Raw genomic sequence first — 9,951 nt, forward strand, 5'->3', positions numbered from 1 at the left:
TTGTCACTTCCTTCTAGGCCAATATAGTGAATTTTAAAGCTTTATTGATAGTAAATTTAGTGATTGAAAGTTTAGTAATTTAAGTCATTCTAACTATTTTTCGTTTTGAATGGATTGTTGTCACATTTTTCACATTTTAAATGAATTGTTTCTTTTATTTTTGTGTATGGCTAATAACTGAATAACCGAACCAAACCAAACCGAAACCGATAATCACCAAACCGATAAATGTATATTATATTTGGTTTGGTTTGGTTTTGATAATTTTAAAACCGATTAAGTTGGTTTGATTTTGATTTTGACCAATAACCGATCCAAACCAACCCGTGAACACCCCTACCTCCTATGATAGATATCCTTAGTTAACCATCGTAAACGAATATCTCCATTCATTTGTGTAGTATTACATATATGCAGACCAAATCAAGAAATCCAAATTTTAACTTTAAATTTATATCATATTTTCTTGACAATTTAGGAGGAACAATTATCTCAAGAGAAATAGAAAAATAAAAATCTATATATACAGATATATACAAGGTGATGTGGCACCTCTCTATGATCATCATTCATATTTATCCTTTTTTAAATTTTTTTGAATTTTTTTAATCATTTTTTCATTAAATAATTATACATTTACTAATTAAATAAATAATCATATTTACTATATCTAATAATATTTCCTGAGTTACAAAAAGCTTCTATCTATTTGCATTCTCTAAATAAATATCATGTCTCCTCAACTTCCTTCTACCTAATTTTCATGATTAATTAATCTATAAATAACAATCCTCCATGGAGTTGTAGCTACTCATATCATTTTCTTCTTCTTCTTCTTTTTTTTAATCAATATATCTTTTCTTTTTCAAAGTTTTTCCTTCATTTTCTTCCTCAATCATGTTGTTAATAATCAAAAGAGGTAACATAAAATAGGTGATGTGATAATTTATGACCATCACTTTGATGAAAATTATAGATACATAATAGTCAAACACATGTTCATCATGAAAAGACAGTTTAAAGCGACATATAAGATTCACCCAAGGAAAATGGTCAGATTAATTTGGTGCAAATTCATCGACATATGAAGAATGAAGTTCAATGATGGTGACGAAGATTCATCAAGAGAGATTATCGAATTAATTTGGTAAAGTAGAAGTTGAAATGATTTACCAAATATATGTATAAATATACTTATTATTGCTTATATTAGTATATTTAAATAGTTATTTCTCCAAATATAAGGTGTATCATCCAATAACAAGATGTTACTATAAGCTTTACACTTTTGTGTATCAAAGGCAACAAAAAATGACCTTCAAAGTTCAAATGATAGAGGGAATCATTTAGCAATTTTTATTTTACTTTTTTCAAAAAATTTATGTAATAAATTTGCCAAATTACAATAAACAATATACAATAGTGCTCTATAAAATAGTAGGTTATTTATCCTATTTTTAATGTGTAATAAATTTTGAAAGTAATGATACTCCATATTAATACAATAATAATTATTTGGAATATCTATAGTCTAGAATTGAGAGAGACATACACTTGCAAATTGATAGTTAGATATATTTTATCAAATATAGAAAAATTATCTTAGGAAGCTTTTAAATTATTGATTTATCAATTATGATGTAATCATGATTATTTCTTTCTTGTTTATTTACTTCATAGTTAAAAACAAATGTGTTGGTGATATCTTGAATTTATATTGAGTTATAAGTACTTCAAAAGTTATGTTTTATAATATGCATTTTGGATTAATATTTTTCAATATACTTATTATGTGCAAGAAAAAATACAATTAAACATAGACTCAATGGCGTGACACTCTCTAAGACTTAAAATATTATTCATCTTTTATGGTTGGTTTTTTGACATTTTTTCTAACTTTAAAAACTTGAAAATTAAGATAAAAATGCAAATTTCGGAGCAATGACATGATCAAGTGCTCACATTGAAAGACCATTACTTTACATTATTTTTGTCGCTTCCACGCTTCCTTCCCTTAAAATATTTATTTATGATGAGGTCTTTTTTTTTTCATTTTTAAGTATTTAATTTCATTATTTACTCAACAATTATAACTTTTATCTTATTTAAATCAAATAAACCTTTTAATTATTAATACAACGTTTAACTAATTATAACCTCTTTCATCTCAAATGGTCTGACACTGTGACTTGCTTACCAAAAAAAAGGGGAGAATTTTTCACATTTCGTCTTCCATATAATTTTGTAACTTATTTCTTCACTAGAGAAGTTGTCCGCGCTTCGCGCGTATGAATTTTTTATATTAAATTATCTAAACTAGAGAATTTGTCCGCGCAGATTTTTGATAGTAGATTTCTTCTTAAATATTTTAAATTTTAATCAATTATATTATTAGTAAAGTTTCTATGATTTTTCAGCACTTAAAAATTCAGAGCCTTTCTATATAACTTGTATAATATTTTAATCAATTATATTAATAGTACATTTTCTATGATTTTTCAGCACTTAAAAATTCAGAGCCTTTCTATAAAACTTATATAGGTGAAATGATATTTTTATTTTTGTTAAAAGAAAGTAAAGAAAGGATAGAAGTTCAAGAAAAATCAAATTCTTTCTTCAAGTATATATATATATATATATATGTATTACTAAATTTTAAAACATGAATATTTCTTTTTAATCTTTCAACTTAATCTCCTCAAATACTTTCCGACATAATTACTCATTATCTTTTTTAAAATGTCCAATCATATTCCTTTTTCATCTTCTAACTTCACAATAATAAAGATAAATAACCAAAATATATTTTCAAAGTCTCAACATAAAATGTAAGAAAAGCTATTACAGAAATCATGCATAAAACATGTTATAAAATATGAAGAAGTATAAACATTATTACCCATTAATTATCCCATTTAATTTGAGAATATGCAAGTAATTAATATAGTCAGGAATAGGAAAAACAAATCATTAGTATAGTATTACTATAAAAATCAGTAAAACATTATAAATTATTTTTTTAAATATTAGAATCGCAATACAGAATTTTAAAAAACGGCTCTTACACATATAAATGATTAAAAGTAATCATATTTCTGATGGGCAATGCAACTCTAGGTGCAATCCATTTATAAAATGAGCTTTTGAGGTTTGGTAAAGAGAAATCATGAAAGAACTAAAATAAATAAATAAATAATTGTATTATTCTTATGTTCTTAATTATTAAAATATTTTAAAAAATGAAATCAATATACAATTTTTTGAGCTTTTGTTGATATCCATTTTCACAAGCCATAGCCATCATTCAATAGCCTTCCTCTTCTTCTTTCAAGTCAATCCAAAGAATCAAACATAATAAGCATTGAAAACATGAATACTTAAAATGCTAATGTTCTCATTTCAATAAAGTTTTACAATATCTCCGTTTATACTATTACAATACAAAATACCAAATAATATTATGAATATGAGTATTAATTATTTGAGCAAAAAAGATTATCCTAAAGGTGTAGTAATGGGGTAATGAGAAAAGACCAAAAAAAAGAGAAAAGACAATAATCAACATGGGTTGTGGTGCACTGATGAGAGTGTTTCACCCTTAATCAGAAGTCTCGGGTTCGAGCCCTGATATGGAGAAAATTCTGTTGTGAGCACCACCCCCGAATGGGTCCTGTAGAGCGCGATCTGAATTTAATCGGAGCTCTTATGTGGACTCCGAACACCTGATGGAAAACAAAAAAGAAGAAGAGAAAAGACAATTGATGAATACTAATAAAAGGAAACAATTGCTTATTCAAAAAGAAATTAAATAAAGCACGAAAAAGAAACAAAAGTTAACGAAGCTTACCAGTCATCTGTCTCCATTGATATTTCAAATTTCTTCGCCACATGATATATATATATACAATTTGAAAATTCATCATTAATTTTCTTCATTTAGTAAAAAAATAAAAATATATTGAAAATGAAAGGTTTTAAAACTGAAACTTAATTGGGTTATTATTCAATTTTTAAATGTCTAATCTCTTCAATTGAGTAATGACTTTGATTAAAAGGAGGAAAACCCTTTTTTTTTTAATCTTTAGATATGAATACACATTAGATTGAATTACAAATTAAAATTTATTTAATAGAAACAATGAGGAATTAAAGCTATTTTTTTAGAAAAAAAAAGCAAAAAAGATAAATATGAATAGTAGCTATAGAGATGTGCCACATCACCTTTTTATTATCTAACTTTATATTATACATAGGTATAGATAGATTGTAAAGAAATTAAATAATAAAGAGAGAAGATATTAAAAAAATGTTGTCATATTACGATTAGAAGAAGGTAAAAGAGAGAGATACAAATAAAAATAAATTTATTAAAATTGAAAATTAGAGAGGAGTTACTCTTTGTTAATTGGTATATGAAGAGTTTTTTGTTGTAATTGTTCTTCTATTAATAAAACATTTATTTACAATAAATTAACTAATTTACTTTTACAATAAAATAATTGATTTAAATAAGGAAAAAAGTCAAAAAAAGGAACAAAAATATATATGAATGGAGGCCATTGAGAGGTGCCACATCACCTTATATATATATATATATATATATATATATTTTACCCTTATTTAGAAGAGGGAGTTGTGAAGGACCAACACAGCTCCAAAAAGTTGTTCCACATGTAATTTAAGTTGTACTATGTTAGGCCCCACTTTATTCAACAAGTATTGTACTATCATTGATAAAAGTGGTATTGCTTTTTTCCTATAAACACGTGCTATCTCTACAATTTTACTTTCCTTTTTTGCTGCTTTGACTGACATTTCTCATCTTCATTTTCTCTGCAATTTTACTTTCCTCTTCCTTACTTTTGCTCGATCTTTCTTCATGATTTTGTCAAATTTCTGGCCGCTGATTTGAGATAAGAGTTTTAACAACTCTAGACCCATTCAACATCTCCCCAACATCATTAAATTTAGGGGATTTCTGCCGGATGAACAAGGGCACTTTTAGGGATCTGTATGTTTGCTGTCTATCGACTTGAGCTCTTTCATCGTTTGCATCGATTTCTCCTCAACAGTTGCTCTAATCCTTAGTTACAGTAAGTTTTGCTTCCTCTTCTTCCCCAATTTTTCGGTTTCGATTCTTAGGTTTTCTGTGGATTCTTAGGTTGAGTATCATAAGCTCTATGTTATTTTTAAATTTAGGAGATTTCTGCCAGATGAACAAGGGCACTTTTAGGGATCTGTATGTTTGCTGTCTATCGAGTTTAGCTCTTTCATCGTTTGCATCGATTTCTCCTCAACAGTTGCTCTAATCCTTAGTTACAGTAAGTTTTCCTTCCCCTTCTTCCCTAATTTTTCGCTTTCAATTCTTAGGTTTTCTCTGGATTCTTAGGTTGAGTATCATAAACTGTATGTTATTTTCCTATATGAATGTTTGAAAATGTAAATAAATATGTATATAACTTTGATGTACAGAGTGCATCTATGGTCGTTGAATCATAAGATTCCACAGGTTCATGAAATGTCCTGTTTGTTTGAATCATAAAAAGCCTAGATTGTCGAGGGTTAGGATAGCATTTATCACATAATTTAAATTATTACTTGGTTCAATTATGTCTTACCCAAAATATTGTTGAAGTAAATGCTTTGGCAATGCATTAGTTGATGCCAAGGAAGGGATATAAGTTTGTTCTTAACTAAAAGACTGTTAAAATGTGACTAGAGATAATGAAAGACTTTTATTTTATTCTCAACTTCTTAAGAGTGACAAATAAAGTTGTTGATAAACTGAAAAATGTATGAAATGTATTTGAGTTTAAAGCTTTACCTAGATATTCTCCTATTTGTTTTCTGCCTATATCTGCATTGTCACATATTTTTATGGTTAACAAAAAGAAGACAAATTCATATTTGATGGTATAAAGAATAACAGAAAAGTTAACCTCAATTTCTCTAAGGATATTGTGGTTTAAATGTTGAGTTATCATTTTCTGTCTATGTAGTAATGAAGAATTTAAGGGCTGAAATTCATGCAGGAAGCATTATGTTGAATCACAAAAGCGGTGAAACAACTTCTACTATCATATCCTCATTGGCTAAGAGATGTATTCTAGCTATATGATACATGGGATACCAACGAGGCAACGATTAGTGATTTCACAAAGGCGCAAGCACTTGTACTGTGTTGTCATTGTATATCACATACATGGTGTGTTCCTCAAACATAAAAGGTATCTTTGGAGAGAAGACATTTTTTTAGTTGATTATACAATTCAATTGTCATTTTTTTCCCTATATTTTACGTTGGACGACATTACACATTACAATTTAGTTTTTTTTATATGCACTGTATTACGAAAAAATAGCATACTAGCAGTAATGAGGAATTAAGGTGTCAAATTGATGCAGAGTGCATTACTTTGAACCCAACTGAGGTTAATTCTGTTTTTTAGTTGTGTACTTTTCTCTTTTCAAATTTGTTACATTATACTTGAGAAAAAAATAGTGTACTAACAGTAATGAGGAATTTAAGGTTTAAAATTGGTGTAGAGAACATTATTCTGAAGCAGCACAAGCAACAAATTAAATAACTTCTCCTAGCATGTCGTCATTAACTAAGAAGTATATTTGAGTTGTATGATACATGATTTGTGTCATACATGATTTATGAACGATAATTGATTTCACAAAAGTTTAATAGGACTTGGAGTGCACTGCCACTATGTATTTCAAGTTTCAACTAATGAGCCCGAATGAATTTCTGTTTTTCACGTGTAGACTGGTGCATTTATGCAGATTCTTACATTGAGTTTTTTATTTAAGAAGTTCTTGGCAAGTATGTTTCTTTTATAAGGTTTCAAAACAATTTTTCTTTGCTACGATAGAAGATAATGTGTATAGTGTGGACAAAAAAGAAAGTTAAGCAAATAGAGTGGATAACACTTTATTGTTTGCAATATATGTAGAAGTTGTCCCAATTAATGCATTGATGCTGAGAGAAACTCATTTAATGAGTACTTTGCAGAGAATACATTTAAAGCGATAGTTTAATTGCAAAAGCACTAAAAGATAAGTAATTTCAATTTTAATATGTCTCTTGCTTCGACACTCCTCGCCAATCTAACATGATAATTTTTTTGCTTTCAGGTAATATGGAGATAGGCAACTCTCATTTGCTTGGAGTAAGTTTTATAGGATTCTTATTCATAATTTCTTAGGAATATGTAATTCTCAACACATTATATGCTTTTGTGTTTTTGAAATCTTTTCTTCTTTCTAATTTTCTTTTGTATTGAAAATAGGTGCTACTTGAACCAATTTGTTCTGCCTCTGGGAGTAGAAAAATAGGAGTATTACATGGTGTCCGCTTTGTGACTTCACAGACACTCATCAACTTTTACTTTTGGAAATTGGTTAAGAGAGTTACGTGGAAATGAGTATAAAATTAGCTGACGTGACTAACCAAGACATGTCTGAATGGTTCGGAAAGCATTTCAAGTAAGTTGCACTCATTGTGATTATCTTCGGTGCTGCTTTAGATAGGTTCTAAATGTATAATTAAGTTATTGCACTGTGTCGTTGGTGTTGGTAATTTAACACATTTATTTTAATACATTTTCACATTTTTCATAGATTCTTACACTGTTTCGTGTGTGCAAAATTAATTTGACTACAAAAAATAGTTATTTGACCATGATGATTATTGATACATGCTTTACACTTTACAGAACTTCTGTGCTAGCATAAGGGAAAAAAAGTTGGATGGCGTAGTAATTTAAGTAACATAAGAATGGAAATATAGAAAATTATTGACCTTGATCAAATGTTGATGATAAATGAGTATCTCAGAAGTTATACTCACGGTTTCTACCCAATGCAAGGAATAAGTGGAAAGAGTTTTCAAGTAATTGTAGATAAATTAAAAATCCGATGGAAAGCATATATTTATTTTTGTTTCGTGTATGAACAAATTGTTTTGTCATACGTGGATGCTGAACCGGCATTCGTAAATTGACTTGATCTTCTTTTTTCGTAGATTTTACTGGAATCATTCTATGCATATGAATGAGTTGCATTGTGCTTGGCTAATAACCAAATCAAGAGTGAGGTTTGCTTATGGATGGTATAAATATTGCAAACTTGAACTTTCTTTTGAACTATGGATACGATATGTTGTAATAAGTCAATTGTAACTCTCTTAGACCTCTTTCCCTGAAAAATTCTGTGTTTCATTCAATTAGAGTTTTCACTACAAGAATGACCGATGTAAACAGGCACAAGAATTGTTTATCTATTGGGGAAGGGGTGTATGAACACTACAAAGAGAAGTTGTACAAGATATTATGTGGATTATACTATAAATGGTGGACTATTTCATTTGTGATTAAATTTCTTTATCGTTCTCCTATTAGGCAATAATCATGTGTATTGCTTCTAAAAACACAAGCCATTTCAAATTTTGCTGAACTTCCATATCTACGACGATCTCTGTTGGGTACATTGAGATTGTGGATTTATGATTTCGCTAATTTCTTCTTTGTTCAAGAGTCACTACTTTGTTACTCTGTACCTAATGACATAAAAGTTACTTGCCTGTGATATTATTGGGACCAGTTGTTTGTACTTTTTCATTTGAGTTAGCAGGTTTCAACATATGTCGACACTAAAACAAGTTATGCCTCTCAAGTGTGGTTGCACTTCTATGTATATGTGAGCATCCTCTCATTTTTAATCTAAATTAGATGTTACTGATCCATACATGAGTAGTTCTAGAATATGTAGTGCATTTGTTCCAAGTAATTTTTCTATTTCCTTTTTTTTTAATACTTTTTGAATAGTAGACAATTCTTTTTACCCAAAAATGAGCAGGGCCTCTCTTCAATTTGAAAGTCTTACTTGCACTAACATTTTGATAGTATTTCTACTTTATGATTAATTTGGTTGTTGTCTATAATGGTAATCTTTACATACTACATTCTTTACTCCTATTCTTAGAAATAGTCAGATGAATTCTCAAAAAAAGAAAAAAGTCACAGATGAAGTATAAGCTTGACAGGTTCAATTGTAGATGAATTATAAAGCATGTAGAAAGCTTTATATTTGTTTTTAGCTTCGTGTATGAACATTTTCTTTGTTGTGATATGTGGATGTTGAACTGAATGTGTTGGGAAGTTTTCTATTTCAAGATATATCAAGTATTGTCATGCTGCATAACTATCTTTTGGTGTGGCTTTGAATCTACTGAAATGATTTTTCTTTCTCAGATCAAATCTAAAATAAATTATCCTCAGATAATTTTGCTTATTTTTTCTTTATTTCTGGATCAACAACTTGAATATAATTAGAATGAGATAACTTTCTAATATAATTTTTATCTTAAAAAAAAACTCATGTGGCAGTGTGTGCTCATATTGTGGTAATATTGTGTTTTTTCACTTGTACCTTTTGATGTTGTTTGTAAATTGACTTTACCTCCGTTTTTGGTAGATCTCACTTGAATCAGTCACTGCACAAGAAATACTTGGGTTATGCTCACGGCTTGAAGCCAGATGAAGTGTGATGATGGCATATAAATTTGAGTTTTCGTGCAATAGGATGTGATATTTTTTTAACTTAGCTCTCTTAAGTCTTTACACTCTTTCTACGGAAAGTTATTCTCTGTTTAATCCAGCCATAATTATCATAATAAGAAACGACTCTTAATAATACCTACTATGCTACATTATATAATTCATTGAGACCTGTAAACTTTTACTAATTTTTGTTATTGCCACTATTATTATTATTTTTTTAACTAAAGATTACTTGTGAGAGTTTGTTGGACCCGTGCTAGCATTAGAAGAGACAGTTTCAGGCAGTTTCAACATGCCATTTAATTGGCAAGTGAGGATATTTTTGTCATTCCAACTTTTCATACTGAAAAGTATTGCATAGAAAAATTGTGCGATCGGCCTT

The 9,951-nt window shown here is 28.8% G+C and overlaps 1 long non-coding RNA gene across 1 annotated transcript; it reads left to right on the forward strand.

The window, feature by feature from the left end:
* The first annotated feature begins 7,309 nt into the window (after positions 1-7,309).
* Positions 7,310-9,751, forward strand: LOC107060771 (uncharacterized). Its single transcript, XR_001473517.1, has 2 exons — positions 7,310-7,494; positions 9,484-9,751. It is a non-coding gene; the product is annotated as an uncharacterized lncRNA (long non-coding RNA).
* Positions 9,752-9,951: the final 200 nt, after the last annotated feature.

This window comes from Solanum tuberosum, unplaced genomic scaffold, assembly GCF_000226075.1.
Source record: "Solanum tuberosum cultivar DM 1-3 516 R44 unplaced genomic scaffold, SolTub_3.0 scf00097, whole genome shotgun sequence".
Taxonomy (NCBI): Eukaryota; Viridiplantae; Streptophyta; class Magnoliopsida; order Solanales; family Solanaceae; genus Solanum; species Solanum tuberosum.